Source organism: Geotrypetes seraphini, chromosome 6, assembly GCF_902459505.1.
Source record: "Geotrypetes seraphini chromosome 6, aGeoSer1.1, whole genome shotgun sequence".
NCBI lineage: Eukaryota > Metazoa > Chordata > Amphibia > Gymnophiona > Dermophiidae > Geotrypetes > Geotrypetes seraphini.
This window is the reverse complement of record NC_047089.1, coordinates 2,988,046-3,011,007: the sequence shown is the minus strand read 5'-3', so window position 1 is coordinate 3,011,007 and position 22,962 is coordinate 2,988,046. Positions and strand designations below refer to the sequence as shown.

The window sequence follows — 22,962 nt, the reverse complement described above, 5'->3', positions numbered from 1 at the left end:
GATGCCAACCCACAGTTCTCCCTTTACCAACACTAAACTAAACTAAACTAAACTAAACCTTAGGTTTGTATACCGCACCATCTCCGCATGCGCAGAGCTTGGCACGGTTTACAGAGGTTGAGAGGAAAGGAACTACAAAGAAGGGATATAGGAGAGGGACTGAGAAGATAGAGAGGGGCAGGGTACTAGAGAACGGGAGGTGATTAGATTTTTGAGAAGAGCCAAGTTTTCAAGCGTTTACGGAAGGATTGGAAGGAGCTAGAATTTCTGAGCGGGGATGAGAGGTTGTTCCAGAGTTCCGTAGTTCTAAAGGGGAGGGATGTTCCAAGTTTTCCTGCGCGGGATATACCTTTTATAGATGGGAAAGATAGTTTCAGTTTTTGGGAGGGTCTAGAAGAGAGCGGGTTTGAGGAATTCCAGAAGAGTGGGATAACGGGAGGAAGGACGCCATGTAGAATCTTGAAGGCTAAGCAGGCACATTTATAGAGGACTCTGGAGTATACTGGGAGCCAGTGAAGCTTGGAGAGGAGTGGGGAAACGTGATCGAACTTGCCTTTTGCGAAAATAAGCTTGGCCGCGGCGTTCTGAATTAGCTGAAGTCTATGGAGGTTTTTCTTAGTTAGGCTTATATAGATGGAGTTGCAGTAGTCTAGTCTAGAGAGGATGGTGGATTGAACGAGGATGGCGAAATGAGAATGATGAAAGCAAGATCTTACTTTCCTCAACATATGGAGGCTAAAGAAGCATTTTTTTACCAGGGAGTTGAGGTGATCGTTGAAGGAGAGAGAGGAGTCTAAGATGATGCCTAGGACTTTGCTTGAGAACTCAAGCTGAAGAGTGGGGCCGGAAGGTAGAGGGATGGAGGTGGGTAAATGATCTGAAATTGGGCCAAGCCAAAGTAGTTTGGTTTTGGACTCATTCAGTTTCATTTGTACAGATTGGGCCCAGGATTGGAGGTTCGTAATACATGTGGAGATGTTCTCAGCGAGGTTCGAGAGGTTCGCGTCGGTTTCGAGGAGGATGAGGATGTCGTCCAGGTATGGCCCTAACACTGTCCAGGTATGGCCCTAACTTAAAAAGCTTGGGGGCTCAGGAAGTGGTCAATCACAGTCGTGACCAATTCTGGTTTCCTGTAGTGTTTATGCACTTCCTGTGGCATGCATGTACTTCCTGTCTGTCTTTGCCACTGTACTAGGTGTACTGGACAGGCCAGGAAAAAGATACTGAATACAGAAAGCCAGGACTGGCCATCACTGTAACAGAGATAAGGAGCTGCTCCGTCAGCCCTATAACAGTTACAAGACCAAGAGATACACCCAAGCTCTATGAGCCTTCCCTACATAGGGTTACCATACGGCTCCAGAAAAAGGAGACATCCTGGTTTTACTTCTAATAGAAGCAATGAGGACAGATAGAGATATCTGAATTTTACGGAAGTCTCAATCCGTCCTCCTTTTTCTGGAGCCATAAGGTAACCCTACCCCTTCACATCATATGAATGAGAGGCAGCCATCTTGCGACTGGAATTGGTATGGGCAGGAGTGACGGTAAAATGCTCCTGTCTATACTGGCTTCATTCTCAAGATGGCTGCAGTGACTTCAGCAGCAGTTTCTATTTTGGAGGCAGAGGAAGGGATCAACTGTGAATTGTTCTTGCCCCAGTTAGATCACTAGACCACAAGGGCATCTAAGGTAGGCCTGGAAGGGAGCTGACTGATGAGTGGGCTCCTGGAAGGAGTAAGATGGGCTGTGTGTGGTGGCTGTGGTAAGGGGTTTCATTTTTTACTTCTGTTTCTGCCAAAACTGTGGAGCTAATTTTCAGTCTCAGATTCGGTTTGAATTGAAACCAAAGATCCTGCTTTTGGTTGTGTTCTAGTTCCCATACCTGCTTGCATTTCCTCCTGATACTAACAACCGAGTCCAGCCTTCACAATTGGGGGGGGAGTGGGGGGTCATTGCAACAGAATCTCAACAGAAGTGGTCCATAAATCGCCTGGAACTCAGATCCATTCTTCTAGCACTTCAGGCACTAGAGAAGTCTCTGGAAGGCAAGGCAGTCAGAGTCTTTTCGGACAATGCAACAGCAGTAGCATATGTCAACAGGCGAGGAGGAACCAGAAGTACCTGGTCACACCTAGAAACTCAGCTCCTCTTCTAGTAAGTGAAAGCTCACTTGCAGGCACTCTCAGCCATGCATGTAGCAGGAGTGAAAAATGTGCAGGCTGACTTTCTCAGTTGGCAGACTCTCGACCTGGGGTAATGGTCACTGTTTCCACAGGGATTCAACGCCATAATTTGGTGGTGGTGGCCTCCTCAGTGGATCTGATGGCCTCGGCTGTGAACGCCAAGACACCTCACCACAGATACGAGCTCGGAAGCAAAGGATTGGACGTGTTAGTCCAACCATGGCCGGAGAATGAGATCTCGTATGTGTTTCCTCTGTGGCCCATGTTCAGTCAAGTCATTCGCAGGATTGCAATCCAGCCCGGATTGTTTGTCCTAGTGGCACCTGATTGGCCTCATCGACCAGAGAGATGAAGGCCTCAGATTGCTGATCCAAGTGGATCTTCTCACTCGGGGACCAGTTCTTATCAAAAATCCGGAACACTTTGGGCTTACGGTATGGCTCTTGAGTGGGTAGCCTTGACATGCAAGGGTTATTCAGATATGGTCGTCACCACGTTGGTCAGAGCTCAGAAGATGTCCATGGTGGCAGCCTCTGCTGTAAGTCCTTTCAGCGCTGGTGTGCAGGGAAGGATGTAGAGCCCTTGTGAGCTCCAATTTTGGTAGTCCTGAACTTTTTACAGGAAGGACTTCAGAAGGGGCTGTCAGTAGGTTCCCTGAAAGTGCAGATAGCAGACCTTTCCTGTTACCAAGCTCAGGGGAAAGAGGCTCCTTGGCCTCTCGAACAGATGTCACCTGGTTCATTAAAGAGGCTCTGCAGTTGCACCCTCCGGTGTGTTCCCCCTTCTGTTTCTACAACCTTAATATCATGTTGCAAGGTCTCAATGCTGCTTCGTATGAGCCCTTACAGGAGGCTTTTCTTTTGGATCTTACAGTCAAGACAGTGTTCCTGGTGGTGATTATGTTGGCGAGACGAGTTTCAAGCCTTTTCCCCCCGGGATCACGGAAACTGGGCTCTCCTTACGCCACTCCGTCCTTCTTACCGAAAGTAGTCTCAGCCTTCCACGTCAATTTGAAAGTCTGTTTGCCCACTTTTCTCCCTACAGGGTCTAAGAAAAAGAATAAAGTATTGCATTTGTTGGATTTTAAGTGAGTGCTTCTTCGGTACCTCAAAGTTACCAAACAATTTTGCCTTCCAGATCACCTTTTTGTTCCGACCAGTCATGCCAAGAAAGGGAGGCCTCAATTTCCAGATGGATTAAAATGGCCATTTCCTCCGCATATGTGGGCTGTGGTACACAGCTACCGATCGCATTGAAAGTGCACTCCATTAGTGGAAACTAGGGCCGTCTCGCCTGAGGAGATTTTTAGAGTGGCTACATGGTCTGCCTACATGTCTTCACCAGGTTCTATAGGGTGGACATAGCAACAGGGAAGGACTGCAGGCCTGTCCTAGACTCTGGGAACTATCATTTCAGAACCACCTAATAGATACATTGCACTAAAGAGAAAGAGTAGGTTCTTACCTCGGTAATCTTATTTCTTGTAGATGTGTCTAGTGGTCCTGAAGCCCCGCCCTGTGATTAGGTTTCGCCTGCCTTCTGCTTTGGGATCAGTTTGGATTTGAAGAATTTTTTGTCTCTCAGAGTTGCTGAGAGCATATTAAGGAAAAAATGCATAGGAACACACTCAAGACCGTACAGTTTGGTTTAAGTCTCTGCTTGATAAGAACATAAGAATTGCTACTGCTGGGTCAGACCAGTGGTCCATCGTGCCCAGCAGTCCTCTCCCGCGGCGGCCCTTAGGTCAAAGACCAGTGCCCTGAGTCTAGCCTTACTTGCGTACGTTCTGGTTCAGCAGGAACTTGTCTAACTTTGTGTTGAATCCCTGGAGGGTGTTTTCCCCTATGACAGACTCCGGAAGAGCGTTCCAGTTTTCTATCACTCTCTGGGTGAAGAAGAACTTCCTTACGTTTGTACGGAATCTATCCCCTTTTAACTTTAGAGAGTGGCCTCTCGTTCTCTCTACCTTGGAGAGGGTGAACAACCTGTCTTTATCTACTTTGTCTTGAATCCCTGGAGGGTGTTTTCCCCTATAATAGCTTCCAGAAGAGCGTTCCAGTTTTCTACCACTCTCTGGGTGAAGAAGAACTTCCTTACGTTTGTACGGAATCTATCCCCTTTTAACTTTAGAGAGTGGCCTCTCGTTCTCTCTACCTTGGAGAGGGTGAACAACCTGTCTTTATCTACTTTGTCTTGAATCCCTGGAGGGTGTTTTCCCCTATGACAGACTCCGGAAGAGCGTTCCAGTTTTCTACCACTCTCTGGCTGAAGAAGAACTTTCTTACGTTTGTACGGAATCTATCCCCTTTCAATTTTAGAGAGTGCCCTCTCGTTCTCCCTACCTTGAAGAGGGTGAACAACTTGTCCTTATCTACTAAGTCTATTCCCTTCATTATCTTGAATGTTTCGATCATGTCCCCTCTCAGTCTCCTCTTTTCAAGGGAGAAGAGGCCCAGTTTCTCCAATTTTTCACTTTACGGCAACTCCTCCAGCCCCTTAACCATTTTAGTCGCTCTTCTCTGGACTCGGGATGGTTTCCTGAGGTTATCCACAGGGACAGAGATGTTGACAAATCAATCCATGTCACAAGTACCTGGCAAGATTTATTTATTCAACAATCTATACCGTTCTCCCAGGTGAGCTCAGAACAGTTTACATGAGTTTATTCAGGTACTCAAGCATTTTTCCCTGTCTGTCCCGGTGGGCTCACAATCTTTCTAATGTACCTGGGGCAATTAAGTGACTTGCCCAGGGTCACAGGGCACAGCATAGTTTGAACCCACTGTAGCTTTAACCACTGTGCGACATTCTCCCAACAAGTAAAATATTTTGCAGGGAATGTCCAAAGTTGGACTTAAGACTTCCTCTCGAAAATGGCCCTCCAAGAGTAACTAAAATGGTAAAGGGGCTGGAGGAGTTGCCATATAATGAGAGATTAGAGAAACTGGGCCTCTTCTCCCTTGAAAAGATGAGACTGAGAGGGGACATGATCGAAACATGTGAGTGGCTACCAGAGTTCCCACAAATGCTCAGAGATACGATCATGTCTCCCCACTATTTAAGTAGCATTTAAAGTATTACATAGTGGGCAACCAGACTATCCTGCAATATTACTTGTCCCATATAAACCAACTTGTACTTTACATTCATCAATTTCAAATCAATTAGCTTTACCACCACGGATGCCACCTCAAAATTCTGCCTTTTTTGCTTCTGTACCCAATCTTTGGAACTGCCGTCCAACAGTTACGCTGCGAGCCTATTACTTAAAATTTAGCTCTTTGTTAAAGACATCTTTTCGGAATGACTTTTTCCTAATTTTAGTAAGTTGAGTATTAAGAGATTTTTAAATTTTTCTGTCTTTGGGCTAACAGGCCATGCAGCAACTATTACATTTTAGTTTTTAGTTTATGTTTATTTCTTTAATTTTTACCTTATTTGTATTAATTGCTCTTTATCTATTCTTTAAATATTAACGTTCTTTTCCTTATTATATTTTGTTGTAAACCGCACTGATGTTGTAATGAAAAGCGGTATATAAATACTAATAAACATCAACGTAACCATTACATTACATTCTGACATATTCCACCAAAGTCCTTACAAGTTTATGGCGGATAATAATATATTTCTATTACTGGGAACAAACCCAGTTAAACATACTGCAATGACAAATATTCAAATAGAACATTAATAGATGATACATTTTAAGAAAAACATTTTTTAAACAAGAATGTATTTAAAATTAATTACTATGGCCCCCTTTTATCAAGCCCCGTTAGGGTTTTTTATTGCCAGATGCTGCGGTAAAAACTCTGACATAAGAACATAAGCAGTGCCTCCGCTGGGTCAGACCATAGGTCCATCCTGCCCGGCAGTCCGCTCCCGCGGTGGCCCAAACAGGTCACGACCTGTCTGAATCACCAGAAGGGGCTCCCTTGCCACCTTGGTTTCTCATTGAAGTCCTATCTTCCCATCGTAATCCTAACCCTCCGGTCTTGCACATGCACGACCTGTTGGGTTTCTATACTTATTACCTGGTTAGCTTTCTATACTTGTGTTACATCCCAGCTCCTCCCTCAGTATCCCAAGATCCCTTTATCCCTCAGGAATCCGTCCAATCCCTGTTTGAATCCCTGTACCGTACTCTGCCTGATCACTTCCTCCGGTAGCGCATTCCAAGTGTCCACGACCCTTTGGGTGAAAAAAAACTTTCTTGCATTTGTTTTGAACCTATCTCCCTTCAGTTTCTCCGAATGCCCCCTCGTACTTGTTGTCCCCTTCAGTCTGAAGAATCTATCCCTATCCACCCTCTCTATGCCCCTCATGATCTTGAAGGTCTCTATCATATCTCCCCTGAGCCTCCTTTTTTCCAGAGAGAAGAGCCCCAGCCTATCCAACCTCTCGGCGTATGGGCAATGTTCCAGCCCTTTTACCAGTTTCGTTGCTCTCCTTTGGACTCTCTCAAGTACCGCCATGTCCTTCTTGAGGTGTGGCGACCAATACTGAACGCAGTATTCCAGATGTGGACGCACCATCGCTCGATACAATAGCATGATGACTTCTCGCGTCCTGGTTGTTATGCCCCTCTTTATGATGCCCAGCATCCTGTTGGCTTTTTTCGAGGCTGCTGCGCACTGTGCAGATGGCTTCAGTGATGCATCCACCAGCACACCCAAGTCTCTCTCAAGTCTGCTGTCTCCCAACAATGCCCCCCCCCCCAATTTGTAGTTGAACAACGGGTTCTTTTTCCCTATATGCATGACCTTGCATTTTTCCACGTTAAAGCGCATTTGCCATTTGTTTGCCCAGTCTTCCAGCTTGTCCAGATCCCTTTGCAGGTCCTCACACTCCTCCCTGGACCTAACTCTACCGCACAGTTTGGTATCGTCTGCAAATTTTATAACCTCGCACTTTGCCTCCTTTTCCAGGTCATTGATAAATATGTTGAAGAGTAAGACTGACACTCAAAGAATTCCTATGAGCAATGAAGCTTTTATGGCTGGCGATAAAAAACTCTAGGGCAGCTTGATAAAAGGTAGCCTATGTTTGTTACAGAGTAGAACAGAATTGTAGTGTCGGGGATTTTCCCCCTTCTTGTTATGTCTTTTATTACAGTGCTACTTAATTGCTTTTGTACAAACTGAGGGGGCAGGAGCACCCCCTGGAAAGGAGGTGGAGTGAATCACTAGACACATCTACAAGAAAGATTACCGAGATAAGATCCTAATCTTTCTTTAATTGTGGGTCCTTTGAAAAGACTCAGATAGATTCATTTATTTAGCCCATCCTCCCAAAGGATGGGTTACAAGAGTACATTCACAATATAGACAGGACATGACAGACATAACATAAGTGATAATACAGTTTTGGCGGACATATCATAGTTGAAAATGCAGCATTTCCAGTACCGACATAACATAAAGGTAGTAGAGGTCTAAACATGGTTGATAGTATGGCATTTGCGTTGCAGTGGGTAGCGCACTTAAGTTATACTAGGAATGTCATTTGGCTTTAGTTGGAGTGTGTGGTGCAGTGGCTAGGGCTACAGCCTCGGCACCCTGAGGTTGTGGGTTCAAATCTCTCACTGCTCCTTATGACTCTGGGCAAGTCACTTAATCTCCTCATTGCCCGCCAGGTCAGAGAGGGAAATATTTTAAAGTACTTAGGCTATAAGTGGTTTATAAGCAACAGTAGGTTGCATATTTAAGTTATACTGGGAGTAATTACTAGTAGTGGTAGTTCTGGAATTTTGGGTTTCTACCAGGTACTTGTGCTGAAAAGAGGATACTGGGCTTCATGGACTATTGGTCTGTCCTTTGAAAATTAGCAGCCGCAATGCTCTCACCCAAGTGCTGCTTCAGTCTTGCAACCTAAGTACGCCAGCAGGATCGCCTCTATTGACGCCTGTGTGTACTTTTAGACAGGGGGGAGAGCAGACAGGAGCAGCAGGCCCTCAGGTTGTACTGACTCTCCTCCCCCCTCCAACCAAACTAAAGAAAAAACAAACGTAGCTATGTGGGCAGTTTTACCTGGGTATAAGACTCTGAAAATTGCTCCCAAAGCTGTTTCCATGGGCTGTGGTCTCTGGATGTTTTCAGTTTGCTGCTTTGTTTGCATCAGGCACAGAGGATATCCCTGTTTCCTGCACGGCTCAGCTCACTAGGAAGGATAAGCATTGGCAGAGGCCCAGCTGCCCCGGAGCTCTTTAACTCCAGCCCCTGACATCCTGATGCTGAGCTCAGGAAGCCAACGACTGCCGCCAGGACTCCTCCAGATCAGCAGATGTTCTGCCCAAAGGCTGCCCATCTCAGCAGGAGCAGAATCCAAACATCTAATTCGAAAGGCAGGGCGTTTGGCTTGAATAGAGTCAAAGTCTTGGAAAACACAGAGTCCAGCAGCTGATATGGACTGTACAGCTCCTCTAGTCTCTGCCCCCCAGACCCTGGCTAACCTCTGGCTTTCTGCTAGGGATCGTCTGTGTTTATCCCAGACTTCTCTGGACACGTTTCACCCCAAAGAGCTCATTAGGAAAAACTCCCAGAGTCTGAAACAAATAATCCAGGAAATAACTCAGATGGACTGAAAGCTGTGCTACGATGACCCACCAAACGGTCTCCTGTCCATTCCTGGGACTGGCTTCCTCCTTTGTTTACTAGAGATAGAGGTGGTGATGACGAGGGAGGGCGACATTTTCAAGAGAAATCAATCCATATACAGTACTGAGCAAAGCAGTTTTGAAGCTGCCAAAGTTTTCATAAAATGGTTTCAGATGCTGAATCACAGGCTTCAAAAATCCATTGGATTTTATTTAATATACTGCTGAGGTTTTAAAGCAGTTTTTAACACAATCTGCAAAAAAAATACAGTAACATAACAAAGACACAAAGCATACAATTACAATAACATAATAATTAAACATAATAACACATTACTTCCTTCATATTCTTAAAGTCTGCCAAATGTCCTCTTGAAACGCCAGGTCTTTATGTAATCCACAGTAACTAGTAATTCTCTGGAGAAAAGAAGGGGAGATGCAGACACACTTGTTGGTTACATCTTCTGGAAGCATCACCAACAAGTGTGGCTGCATTCCCCTGCTGTCTACAGAGAACCCCTGCTACAGGTAAGCAACTCTGCTGGCAGAGAGTTCCACAAGAAAGGTTCCACATAGCAAAAGGCTCTATTTCTTGTTGAAGTCAGTTTGGCAAGACTCAATGAAGGAAGCTGAAGCCAACAACACTTTGACGAACGAAATACGCCGACACACTTTCTAGGTAAGCACATCAAAAAGATATTTAGGGGTGGCCCATACAGAAAGCCTTATAAACTAGGCCCAACAACTTGAAAGGAATCATCGCAGAAACAGACAACCAGTATGGTTCAGTCAAAATGGGGAAACATGATGAGATCTTTTTCTTCCAATTAAAAGACCTATTGCAAATTGCAGTAGTCCAGCCTGGCAACCAAAGCATGTGTGATCTTTATTTGTAGAATAATTGATAATTAGGAAGAGTTCATTTTCTCCAACATACAGTTATAATTCACCATGCTTAGAACAGCTTCACCAAATTTCACCCACTTGCTTAGCTCAAAACTGTAACCTAAGTGAAGTGACTTCCAAGTGGCTGCTCTACAGATTTCTTCATGCTGACCAGAACTTGGTCCAGAAGATGGCTTTGGCCCTCTCAAAGATACCACGTGGCCTTGGCTGCTGTGCCCCTATATGGACCACCAAAGAGGACAAGGAGCTTATCTGTCCTATGAAAAGAATGGGAAGCTTTCAATTTACAGCACAGTCTATAGCAGGGGTCTCAAAGTCCCTCCTTGAGGGCTGCAATCCAGTCAGGTTTTCAGGATTTCCCCAGTGAATGTGCATGAGATCTATGTGCATGCACTGCTTTCAATGCATATTAATTGGGGAAATCCTGAAAACCCGACTGGATTGCAGCCCTCAAGAAGGGACTTTGAGATCCCTGGTCTATAGGGTGACCCTATCTTTAGCTCTGCGAGGATATTAAATGACAGTGTTGTGATGTTCAAAGATTCCCAAAGGAGAGCTCCGAGGAGCAGGTTCAGATCCCAAGCGGATAACATTGGCTGTACTGGGAGCCTCACAAACCTCTCCACATCCCTAAAACAGCAGAGCACAGCACAAGGAACAAATCCAGAATGTGTCGAATGAATCTGACACCTTGGTCCTGGCACACAACATGTAATTAAATGCTGGAATTTGTTGCCGGAGAATGTGGTGAAACTTAGCGAGGTTTAAAAAAGGTTTGGATAATTTCCAAAAAGAGAAGTCCGTAGGCCATTATTGAGATGGCTGGGGGAAATCCACTGCTTAGTCCTAGGAGAAGCAGCATAAAATCTGTTTTACTTATTTATTTAACATTATAACACTCATAATAAAATTATAACAAACACAAACAAATCAATACAACATAACAAAAACCATTAAAAATACGAGTCAGTAAACTAATAACACCATTGTCCCTCAGCAAAAATAAACCCAAAGCAAAAGTCTTTTTAAGGCGTACTAGTGCGTGGCAACACGGCCATAGGATAGCGTACGCACGAGCGTGTCTTAGTAAAAGGAGCCCTAAGTCACACCCGTAGGCTTAAAAATCAACATAATGTTACGATGGCCAGACAACCTCACTACACCCAAAGCACAGATCTTAGGTTCCGGATGGCTGAATTCTGCACAACTTGCTTCGAGAAGGACTTATCATACACAATTGCCTCCAATATGTGTTATTAATAGTGCAACTCCCTGTGCTGATAAGTCATTGAGTTCTTGAATCAGCTACAGCAGATACTAGGTATCATTCATTGAGCTCTATGCATCTCTTCTGTGCTTAGTGCAATAAATATGAACTTATCTTTATTGTGCTGGTGATTCCCAATGGCTTCTTTGGGGGGTCTACGTTTTTGTTGGTCAACTAAGCAGAAAGTGTACAGCCATAAGACCGTCGTGATTCAGTAGGTTAAAAATTAAACTGAGAGGAAGAGGAGCTTACCTAAGATGGTGGCGTGAGCTCAGCAGGGAGATGCCGACGCAGATCTTTTGAAAACGTTCCTTTCTTCTGCCTAATGGTGAAGAGAAAATCAAAGGTCCAGGTGTTCCCAGATGAACCAACTGGTTCTCAGACCGGGCCTATGGATCTCTTCGTTGAGCAAAGCTCCCAAACAACACATCCGGAGGGTCAAACCTCGGCTGGAGAGGGCATGCAAGCTGAGGCGTGCAAGTTCTCCTTTGAGGGAGCCACTCTTTCTCTGGACAAGCGGAGCCCGCCGACTTGTCCTGCAGCATCGGAGGAGCTGTTGTCGGCTGGACCGACCCAGGATGTTCTTCTGCTGGCCCAACAGGACAGAATCTCTGTCCATGAACGGAAGCCGGAGGAGTTTTCTTTAACAGCATTGCAGCCGGCGGGGAGTCTGGAACAAGCCCAGGAAACTTCAGTGACTTTTACAGCGGTAAAAGGTACTGTGCTTTCCACTGCAGGGCCCAGAACTGAGATTGCCCCTTTGATTAGACCCAAAGTCTTTAATATGGAATCATTATGGGAGGCGATATCCTTGGGAAATCAAATTGAGCAACTTTCCTCAAGGTGTACCATGGTAAAATTCAGAAAATAAAGCGGATGATGAGGATACTAGGCTAAAGACTCTGGAGGCCCAGGCATTGACTTGGGTTAAGTTTGCACTTTAAACAAGAAATGGTGGAAAATTCCATTAAGAGATGAAATCTCTGGATCATTAATTGCCCCCAAATATTTCCAACCACTGTTTTAATAATGTTTAAAAGATACTTGAATGAAGTTCTTAAGGTACCAGAGACCTCATTGTCCCAGGTACATTTGATAGATTGTGAGCCTGCCAGGACAGATGGGGGAAAATGCTTGAGGACCTGAATAAATTCATGTAAACCGTTCTGAGCTCCCCTTGGAGAACAGGAGAGAAAATTGAGTAAATTAAAAAAAAAAAAAAAAAAAAAATACCCATCTATCTCCAAAGTCTATTTACCTAGACGAAATAAAGCTCAAAGTCCAAACCAGCAGAATTTATCCGCTGATAGTTTGGACTTATCTAATTTCCTGGAGAAGTCAGATATGGAGGTCCAGACCTCAGCTACATAGATTCAGATAGGGATTGGATGCTGAAGCTGCTTTTCAAATATAAGGATGTTAGAAGAATATATCCAGATGTGTCTCGTCCTACCCAAAAGCGAAGGAGCAACCTTTGTTTTGAGAAATCCCTGCAAGTGTGTTACGGTATTTAATGGAAACAGATATGTATTTTATGAGCCGCAGCAATTATCCAAATTTATTTCCGCTAAAGTACAACTTCTAGAAGCTTCCTGGGTTATTCCAGTATGTTAGCTTGAAAAGAAAGAAATGTTTAGGATCTGTATCGCCTCAACTTTAGATTTCCCTTAACATTTCATGAAGGACATAGAAAGAGTAGACAGGGACAGATTTTTCAAATTACGGGGAACCACAAGTACGAGGGGGCACTCAGAGAAATTGAAAGGGGAAAGGTTTAGAACAAACGCCAGGAAGTTCTTTTTCACTCAGAGGGTGGTGGATACATGGAACGCGCTACCGGAGGATGTGATAAGCAGAAGCACGCTACAGGGCTTCAAAGAAGGTCTGCACAGGTACCTGGAGGACAAAGGGATTGAGGGGTATAGATAGGAGTAGAGGTGGGTAATAGGGATAGGATTAGAGGATTAGAGGCAGTTACAAAATTAGTCAGGGACACTGTTCAGGCAATTAGGCCTGATGGGCCGCCGTGGGAGCGGACCGCTAGGCAGGATGGACCTCTGGTCTGCCTCAGCGGAGGCAACTTCTTATGTTCTTATTTATTTCTTCATGTTAATTTCAGCTCCTTCTCCAAACATATGGTGGACTAAGTACAATCTGTATAATTTTTCATTATTTCCTATAAGAGGAAATATTTCGTAGTGATATTCTTTAGATATACAGGCTGCTTTTTTGACTTTTATAGATTGTCAATTGTTAAAATTATAAATAAAGAATTATAAAAAATTAAATTAAATTAAACCGAGAGCCTTAAATTCAATACGCATGCTAATGGGTAGCCAATGCAGTTCTCTCAAAATTGGAGTCATATGCTCAGACCTCAAAACATGCGCACTAATGCGTGCAGCAGCATTTTCAAGAACATACTTTGGCAATCTCAAGGTCAAAGCATTACAGGAGTCAAAAACTGGAGTCAACATCATCGCAACAGTAGTTCTAAAATTATCCACTGACAAATAATCTCTTAATCTACGCAGAAATCTCAGTTTAAAGAATGCATGCGAGAACACTGGCTTGAATGATAATGTTAAGTCCAGAATTACACCCAAATATCTGCACTGTTGCAGAACTGGCACTGGCTACTTGGGATCTAGCTATGTACTGGGACCTGGATTGGCCACTGTTGGAAACAGGATACTGGGCTTGATGGACCTTCGGTCTGTCTTATGTTCTTATATGAGCCACGTAGAGGACAATCAAGCCATTGTGACATCACTGCTGAGATTGGCTCTTAGGCATTGGTGGAATGAGACATTATGACATCACAATCTCAGCTCTGGAATGTTGCTACTCTTTGGGTTTCTGTCTGGTACTTGGGACCTGGGTTGGCCCTGTTGGAAACAGGTTACTGGGCTTGATGGACCTTCGCTCTGTTCCAATATGGCAGCTCTTATGTTCTTATGTGAGCCAAGTATAGGACAATCAAGCCATTGTGACATCACTGCTGAGATTGGCTCTTAGGCATTGGTGGAATGAGACATTATGACATCACAATCTCAGCTCTGGAATGTTGCTACTCTTTGGGTTTCTGTCTGGTACTTGGGACCTGGGTTGGCCCTGTTGGAAACAGGTTACTGGGCATGATGGACCTTCGCTCTGTTCCAATATGGCAGCTCTTATGTTCTTATGTGAGCCAAGTATAGGACAATCAAGCCTTTGTGACATCATTGCTGAGGTGGCTCTTAGGCACTGGTGGAATGAGGCATTATGACATCACAATCTCTGGAATGTTGCTAGTCTTTGGGTTTCTGCCAGGTACTTGGGACCTGGCTTGGCCACTGTTTGAAACAGGACCCTGGCTTTGATGGACCTTCGGTCTGACCCAGTAGGGCAACTCTTATGTTCTTAGGTTCTTATGTGGGTCTTGGCAGAGTGCTCAGAAAGGAAGGGTCTGAATTTAGCGATATTGTAGAGAAAGAAATGACAAGTTTTGTCAGTCTTGGATATGTGAAGGGAAGGAAATAGGTGAGTCAAAGATTATCTCAAGGTTGCGAGCCAATGAAACAGGGAGGATGATGGTATTGTTCGCAAGGGAAGATAAGAGACGGATATGCTACCATGGAGATGTTGTCTCAAAGTACCTCCACTGATTTCCCATTTGAGATAAACCTGATCTGATTTAATGAGCCATTTGCAGTTTCACTGTATCGGCCACATCAACTTACTGGTACATGGCTTAATCTTGGAAACAAGCATATGCTAATGGCAGGATCAACCAGGATCTCCAACCTGTTGATGTGAGTCTGTTACCAGCAGCCCCGGGTTATATGCCTTAAGCAACTTAACCCCCACTTGTGGATACCAGGACCCTCTGGTGGTTTGAGGTGAGTGTCCTTCTTCAAATTGTCTGTGTTTCATCACCAATGTAGGCTGTCAGAAGAATAGCTTGTTGAGTTTGCTACAGTTTGTTGTGGTGACGAGGCCAGGAAATTCCTTTGCAATGGCCTCATGTCAGCCCTTTCCCAGGGCACCACCTGCCTATAATCCCAAGCCAAAGGGATGTTTGTTTCAGGAGGTCCTTCGTCTGGCTCTGTAGTTTGTATACCCGTCCCATGCATCTAGCGGACACAGCTTGGTTCTGCTAGTATCAAACACCACCTTTATGAGATATATTAAAGAACTCTTATCTATAATCAGTATTCATCCTAAATTCTGTAAAAGACAAATGACTGTGGAGGTTCACTAATAAAACAGGTCCCAAGTACCTAGCTAGGTCCCAAGTCGTAAAACAGATTCAATGCTGCTTATCCTAGAAAAAAGTAGTGGATATCCCCCAAGCCATCTCAATAATGGCCTATGGACTTCCCTTTTAGGAAATTATCCAAGCTTTTTTTAAACCCCGCTAAGCTAACTGATTTCACCACATTCTCTGGCAACAAATTCCAGAGTTTAATTACACGTTGTGTGAAGCAATATTTTCTCCTGTTTGTTTTAAATCTACTACCTAGTAGCTTCATCGCATGTCCCCTAGTCTTAGTATTTTTAGAAAAAGTGAACAAGTGACTCACATCTACCCTTTCCACTCCATTCAGTATTTTATAGACCTCTATCATATCACCCCTGAGCTGTCTCTTCTCCAAGCTGTAGAGCCCTAGCTGCTGTAGCTTTTCCTAACAGGGAAGGCATCCCAAACCTTTTATCATTTTTGTTGCTCTTCTCTGTACCTTTTCTAATTCTGCTACGTCTTTTTTGAGATATGGCAACCAGAATTGCACACAGTATTCGAGGTGCTTGCTTTCCTCCTCATCCAGGGCAAGCAGTGGCTTCCTCCCATGTCTGTCTAAACCTCTTTTAAAACCAGCTACATTAACTGCTGTTACAACATCCTCTGGCAACAGCGGAGAGATGGATGGAAATAGGGAGAGGGAGCAGAGAAAGGGCAGCTGCTCTATGGAGAAGAGAGTCGAAGAGGAGGGCACACGCTGGAAGGAAGTGGGAGAAAGAGGGGACAGATGCTTGATTGGGGAGGGAGGAAAGAAGATGGCGTAAGTGAGGCACTAAACATATCAGGGGGGGAAGGGCAGGCAAAGAGGTAGAGAGAAGTGCTGGAGACCATGGGGGAAGGTGATTAGGGAAGGAAAAGACGTGATGGGAGGGTTCAGCAGTAGGGAAGGATAGTGGATATATGGGAGGGGGCGAATATGGAATCGTAGGCAAGGAAAAGGGAGATGCTAGAGCGGGGAGAGGAACACAGGTGGGGTTGGTTGGGGTGAAGCTTGTCCCCCCTAAACAAAAAGCCATTAAGAACATAAAAATTGCCTCTGCTGAGTCAGACCAGAGGTCCATCTCGCCCAGCGGTCCGCTCCCGCGGCGGCCCATCAGGCCTATTGCCTGAGAAATGGTCCCTGACTATTTCTTTAACCTACCTTTACTCCTATCCCTATAACCTACCTCTACTTCTATCTGTACCCTTCAATCCCTTTGTCCTCTAGTGGGAATAGCAAATTCCAAGATGCAAGGCAGTTTCGCGAGTAGCATCTCGGTGGATCTTGGGTGGGTGGGAGTAGCGCAAGCTGACTGACATCCTGAGAATGGAGTGGTCGATCGGAGCAGTCATTTGGAAAGATAAGCAGGCATAGCCGAATGCGGTGCCCTAGGAATAAACCAGAGGACTTCAAAGGAAACCGTGGAAGCTACTGGAAGCCAGTGAAAGTCTGCCAAGAGACAGGAACATGTCAAGGTGGTTCCAGCAAAAAGTTGGCCACTGTATTTTGTGCGAGTTGGAGATGATGGAGAGTGGATTATTTAATTCCACAGTCCAGGGTATTATGATAATCGAGATGATTTAACAGCAATGTAAATCTCAGAGTTCGAAGACATTTGGTCAAAAGCTATCTCACTGGATAGAATTTGCCGAAGCGCATCCCCCCAAAATCTAATGACTGCTGAGATACAATTATTTTAGGGCCTCTGGAATTCTCGCAGAGATTCCGTGTCCCTACTTTAAACCAGCGATAGAGTAAAGTCTTCTCAGTGACCTCATCTGAAGGCAGAGAGAAACTGGTAGAACAAAAGGAGTGTCCGGTGGCTCTAACTATAAAACAGAGACTCCATTTTGTGTTGGGTTTTATCCCTCCTAGCCCTTGACCTTCTAGGAAGAGTCTCCAAGCCAAGCCCTTTCAGTATAGATCCCAGAGATTAGAGTCTGCCTGCTCTGCCATCCAGACTAGTGCATCACCAGGCACAAGAAGTGAGATGTAAGTCATAAGAGCAAGAATCTGGAAAGCTGAGTACCAGCCCTTCTGTCTGCAGATAGGAGAGAAAAGAAAGAAATAGGGCTGTCATTGTGAATATCGACAATGCATCGTAGCTATTAATCCGGTGATTCAGGAACAAGCCTGGAGGATTTCTAGCAGTTATGTCTGCAGGAACCCTGAGGATTTCGGGCACAGCCAGTTGGATCCCAAATTCCGTCTCCCCTGAGCCTCCTATGACTAACCTACAAGTGTGTTCATTCTGCAGCCCCTCAATATCTCTCCTCTCATCTCTCCTTCTACACCTCCCCAAAAACTCTGTTCCTCAGATAAGTTGCTTCTACCTATACCCTTTCTCTCCACTTCCAAATCCAGACTTCGTTCCTTTCATCTCACTGCCCCGTATGCCTGGAATAAACTGCCTGAGTGCTTCTGCCACACACCCTTCCCTTGTTCATAAGTAGGCTGAAAACCTACCTTTTCGATATAGCCTTCAATCCATAAACTTACTGCCCACTGCCCTCTGCTCACCACCCTAACCAGCCCCTCTAACTGTAATCTCCACCCTGGCATCCTGTTTGTCTTGACTGTTTAGATTGTAAGCTCTTTCGAGCAGGGACTTTGTGACTCTGTAGAGTGCTGCGTACATCTGGTAACGCTCTTGAAATAATTAATAGTACTCTCCTTACTATTATCTGCACACTGTAAGTAATAATCAGGTTTACCGTGAGCACTTGGTCTCTCTTCAATTAAGGCCCTCGACAAAGTATTCAACGGCAAGAAGGGAACACTCCAAACGAAGATCAGACTTGTCCACAAACTCATGTTCTCAGTGGTCTGTTTCAGATGTGAAAGCTGGACACTAAGGAAACCAGACAGAAAGAAGGTTGACTCGTTTGAGCTTTGGTGCTGAAGAAGGATTTTATGCATGCCGAGGACCGCCAGAAGAACTAACAAATCGATTCTGGAAGAGATCAAACCGGCTATGTCACTCGAAGCCCAAATGATAAAGTTGCGACTGTCACACCATCAGAAGAGAGAGGTCACTGGAGAAGGACATCATGTTTGGGAAGATCGAAGGAACCAGGCGAAGAGGCTGGACATGTTGAAAACAACCATGGGGATGACACTGGAGGACCTTAGCGGACTGGCACAAAACCAATCTCTTTGTAGATCTGTAACTCATCAAGTCACTAGGACTCGAGCCCGAGTTGATGCACTGATGATCCTGACTGCACCCTGCTCTAGGATCAGGGGTAGTAAGAACTGAGGTTAATCCAGTCACCTTCGGTGGAGGAACAGAGTCAATAAGGAGAGACGCTGCACATAACAGGAGTAAACTATTCTATGACCTTTGGATAGAGTTGCAAGTTATTCTTCTTACATAAGCCTGAGGAAGTGACTTTAAAAAATTATGTAAACACTGGTACAGAGCAATTCATTGAGGGTTGACGGAGTTATTGAGTGGAGTTTGGTAAAAGTATGAACGGCTTATAATAATAGCTTTATTTATATCCCATCATACCTTTCAGTTCAAGACGGTTTACAACAAGAGAGACTGAATGAATTACATCATGAGTAGGAAGTAGGAGGAAACAGACAGGCCTTTAATGTAATTATATACAAAAGGAGCATGCCGGAAGACATAGAGGAAAAACGATTAAGGAAGTTAAATAAATTTGTCAAATAAATGGGTTTTCAGTGATCTTCTGAATGATTGGTATGACAAATGGTTAAGGAGTAAGTCACTTAGAGTATTGGAAGGAAAGTGTCTTGTCGAGGAATCTTTTGAATTGGCATCCTTTGAGAGTCGGAAAGGCGAATAGTAATGTTCTGGGTGAGAAGCGGAGTTTGTCTTGGAGAACAAAGTGATTCCGAAGGTAGGTGGGTGCTGTGCCGAAAAGTGTTTTGAAGCATAGGCAACCGAATTTGAAAATTATTCTAGCCTCGACTGGTAGCCAGTGCAGTTTGTTGAAATATGGGGCGATCTCCTTGTTAGTTCCAGTCCCAGTCTTGGTGAAAACAATAAGCAGCTGCCTAGGCGAATGCACAAACAAGGGATTCCATTATGAAAGGTTAGGAATCGGTCTACAGAAAAAACCCAGGATAGCTCAATGCTTCCTCAAGGGGTCTAACTGATGAAAGCAGCCATGTTAGGAAGAGGTAAGCTGGCTTCCTCCCAACATTTCAATGAGTTCAGTTTAAGGTCAATTCTCCAAACTCTTTTCCAAAACAGGAAAAAAGCCTTATTGAACCAGGATGATGTACAATGCATTCCCCTTCACCTAGAAATTACTCAGGATTTGTTCCTGGCATCCCCAACCTTTTGCTTCCAGAGTCACTTGAGGAATATTTACCTAAACTGTGTTTAGGTCCAGCCATGATGGTGTAACACAGTGAGAGAGTCCTTCGTCTGTCCCAGGCTCTAAGCACAAAAGCAGAGCGGGAAGGACTCACAGGAAAATCGGCTGAAAAGTCAAGTTCTTCAGGAAAGGGAGGTCCCCAGTCAGAGGTACATGGGAATAAGGGCTTGATTTAAGATTCTGTTTTCCAACACTTCTTGGATTCAGAGCATGAATAAAATGTGTTTTTGACACCCAAAATACCCCTCAGCACACCAGCGCTCTCTGCTCGTAATCATTCACATCCAACAGGTCTCATTACATCCTTAATCACTTCAGACTCATCAGATGCATAATTTAAAAATAAACCACAGCTGCCTCAGCTCAGCGCTAAAATTATCCAGTCAGAAATATTCATTTGAGAACGCAGAAAATTGGGGGATCCCAGAGTATTCACTGAGTTCAGTGGCTCTCTGGTGTCCAAGGCAAGTGCTGACGACTTGGCCCACTGAGGTACCTCTCCTGCAGCCTTCCATGAAAAGGTTTCTGCTCTACAGTCTCGGGGCTTTGTCTACTGTGGGCCAGGACGGAGACAGACCTCTCTCTTAGCTTTATCAGTCAATACCAACCTGCTTCCCAGCCCAACCAGACTGAGAGACACTCACAGGCCGATTGCCAGAGGTTGTGGTAAGAGCGGATAGCGTAGCTGGTTTTAAGGAAGGTTTGGACAAGTTCCTGGAGGAAAAGTCTAAAGTGTGTTGTTGAGAAAGACATGGGGGAAGCCACTGCTTGCCGTGGATCGGAAGCATAGAATGTTGCCACTCTTTGGGGATTCCGCATGGAATGTTGCCATTCTTTGGGGATTCCGCATGGAATGTTGCCACTCTTTGGGGATTCCGCATGGAATGTTGCTACTCCTTGGGGATTCCGCATGGAATGTTGCTACTCTGGGGTTCTAGAATCTTTTGTTACTCCTTGGGTTTTGGCCAGGTACTAGTGACTATGAGAACAGCTACCTGGCTTGATGGACCCAGTAAGGCTATTCTTATGTTAACAATATGCAAATTATACAGTATGGGGCTGATTCTATAAAGGGCCCCTAACTTAATAGGCAAAATACCCTTAGCAGCCTCAATAATTGGTTAAAAAAATGTAATTGGTTGATAGGTGTCTATTGCAATGCGCTTATTGGTGCCTAATGGCTAAGTGGTTGTTTCTAAGGGCAGAGCGTGAGTTAGGCGCTGCTAAGCGAATTCTCCAAAAACTTGGACGCCTTTAAAACCCTGGGCTACATTTCAGGTGACTAAGTTTTTACTAGCCACAATTGCTGAGCTCTGGGTTAGGAAAAAAAAGATCTTCGAGCCACTGTAGACAGTATGGCAAAATTAAATCGTACTGGGACAGACCGAAGGTCCATCAAGCCCAGTGCCAATCCAGGTCCCGAGTACCTGATAAGATCCCAAGGAGTAAAACAGATTTTATGCTGCTTATTTTAGGAATAAGCAGTGGATCTGCCCAAGTCCATCTCAATTATGGCCTACGGACTTCACTTTTAGGAAATTATCCATGGGAATGAGCTGTAATTTTATAGGATCCTTCACACCTCACTATATAGTGGCAACCACCTGCCTTCTGCCACCCCCCAACAGAAAAACCTCTCTCTCCAGTCCAGAAAAAGAAGAGATTGATCGTCCCTTAAAATCAGGAACTGTTAACCAGTGCGAAGATTAGAAGCAGATTGGGAGGGGGGAGATGGCTGCCCCCAGTTTTCAGAATGTGGCAAGTAGGTTTAGACAACAAGTCCTGGGATGCAACTTAATGTGGTGGGCAAAGAATGAAGAGAAAAGGAGACAGATATTTCCAAAAGAGAGAAAGAATGAGCAGGAAATCCAGGCAGAGACTTCCTGTTGGTCCTCGAGAGCCGGAGCCAGGTCACGTTTTCAGGATATCCACAATAAATATGCATGAGATAGATTTACATGCAAATCCATCTCGCATTGTGGATATCCTGAAAACCTGACCTGGCTCCGGCTCTCGAGGACCGGAATTGCCTACCCCTGCTGTAAATGAACCCTGAGTGGAACTGAAGGGGTGGGAGCCCCTTCCAAACCCCTCAATTCTTCCCAGTGAAACGGAAAGACTGCGCAGGCAAACCTCGGAGAAAGAACAGCAAATTCTGCGCTTTAGGCCCTCCAGAACAGTTGAATCCTATGACATTTTGACAGGCCGGAAGACATGGAAGCCGAATCCGGACCAGCAACCGCAGCTGCCACTTTACATTCTGCCCATCAAGAGAAACTGATCCCAAAGTTAATGGCTGAAGATCTAAGACCTTCTGAGCTAAGGAGCCTGTTATCCTATTGCAATTTTCGGAAATTAATTAAGGCCACTTTGTTTGATAAGTTGATTACTTAGTGAGTTTTATTATTGAAATTCTATTTTACAAATATTTCCATTTTTTACTGTATTATTGTATTTCGCTCTAGAACTTTTGGTTATGGCGGTAGAAAAGAATAAAGTTATTATTATTAGGTCACACCTACCCACATCAATCTGTAGCCATCAAAGCGTTACAAGAGACCTCAACATCCGCTCTGAGGACGTCAGCCTGTCTCTCTATTACCTACTTATCACTGCAGGAGAATACAAGCCTTCACTAATTAATATTTGCATCTGCATGTCCGAGCACATCTGCCCTCCCACATCTCCACCTAGGTGTCTCTGCATGTCTCCACGTGTCTGTGCTTGCACCTAGGCGTCTCTGCATGTCTCCACTTGCATCTAGGTGTCTCTGCATGTCTGTGCCTGCATCTAGGTGTCTCTGCATGTCTCCACATGTCTGTGCTTGCACCTAGGCGTCTCTGCATGTCTCCACTTGCATCTAGGTGTCTCTGCATGTCTCCACATGTCTGTTCTTGCACCTAGGCGTCTCTGCATGTCTCCACTTGCATCTAGGTGTCTCTGCATGTCTGTGCCTGCACCTAGGCGTCTCTGCATGTCTCCACATGTCTCTGCCTGCATCTAGGTGTCTCTGCATGTCTCCACGTGTCTGTGCTTGCACCTAGGCGTCTCTGCATGTCTCCACTTGCATCTAGGTGTCTCTGCATGTCTGTGCCTGCATCTAGGTGTCTCTGCATGTCTCCACATGTCTGTGCTTGCACCTAGGCATCTCTGCATGTCTCCACTTGCATCTAGGTGTCTCTGCATGTCTGTGCCTGCATCTAGGTGTCTCTGCATGTCTCCACATGTCTGTGCTTGCACCTAGGCGTCTCTGCATGTCTCCACTTGCATCTAGGTGTCTCTGCATGTCTCCACATGTCTGTTCTTGCACCTAGGCGTCTCTGCATGTCTCCACTTGCATCTAGGTGTCTCTGCATGTCTGTGCCTGCACCTAGGCGTCTCTGCATGTCTC

The 22,962-nt window shown here is 44.9% G+C and overlaps 1 protein-coding gene across 2 annotated transcripts in view; it reads right to left on the bottom strand.

Moving 5' to 3' along the window:
• Nucleotides 1–22,962, bottom strand: part of LOC117363060 (ankyrin repeat domain-containing protein 50-like) — a 70,268-nt gene that overhangs the window by 43,708 nt on the left and 3,598 nt on the right. Inside the window, exon 1 of one of the 2 annotated variants that reach the window (XM_033950275.1) lies at nt 8,219–8,766. The exons of the other annotated variant lie outside the window; for it this stretch is intronic. The gene's annotated coding sequence lies outside the window, so the exon portion shown is untranslated. Of the gene's footprint in view, nt 1–8,218; nt 8,767–22,962 lie in introns of those variants that run through there. 2 annotated transcript variants of the gene reach the window in all.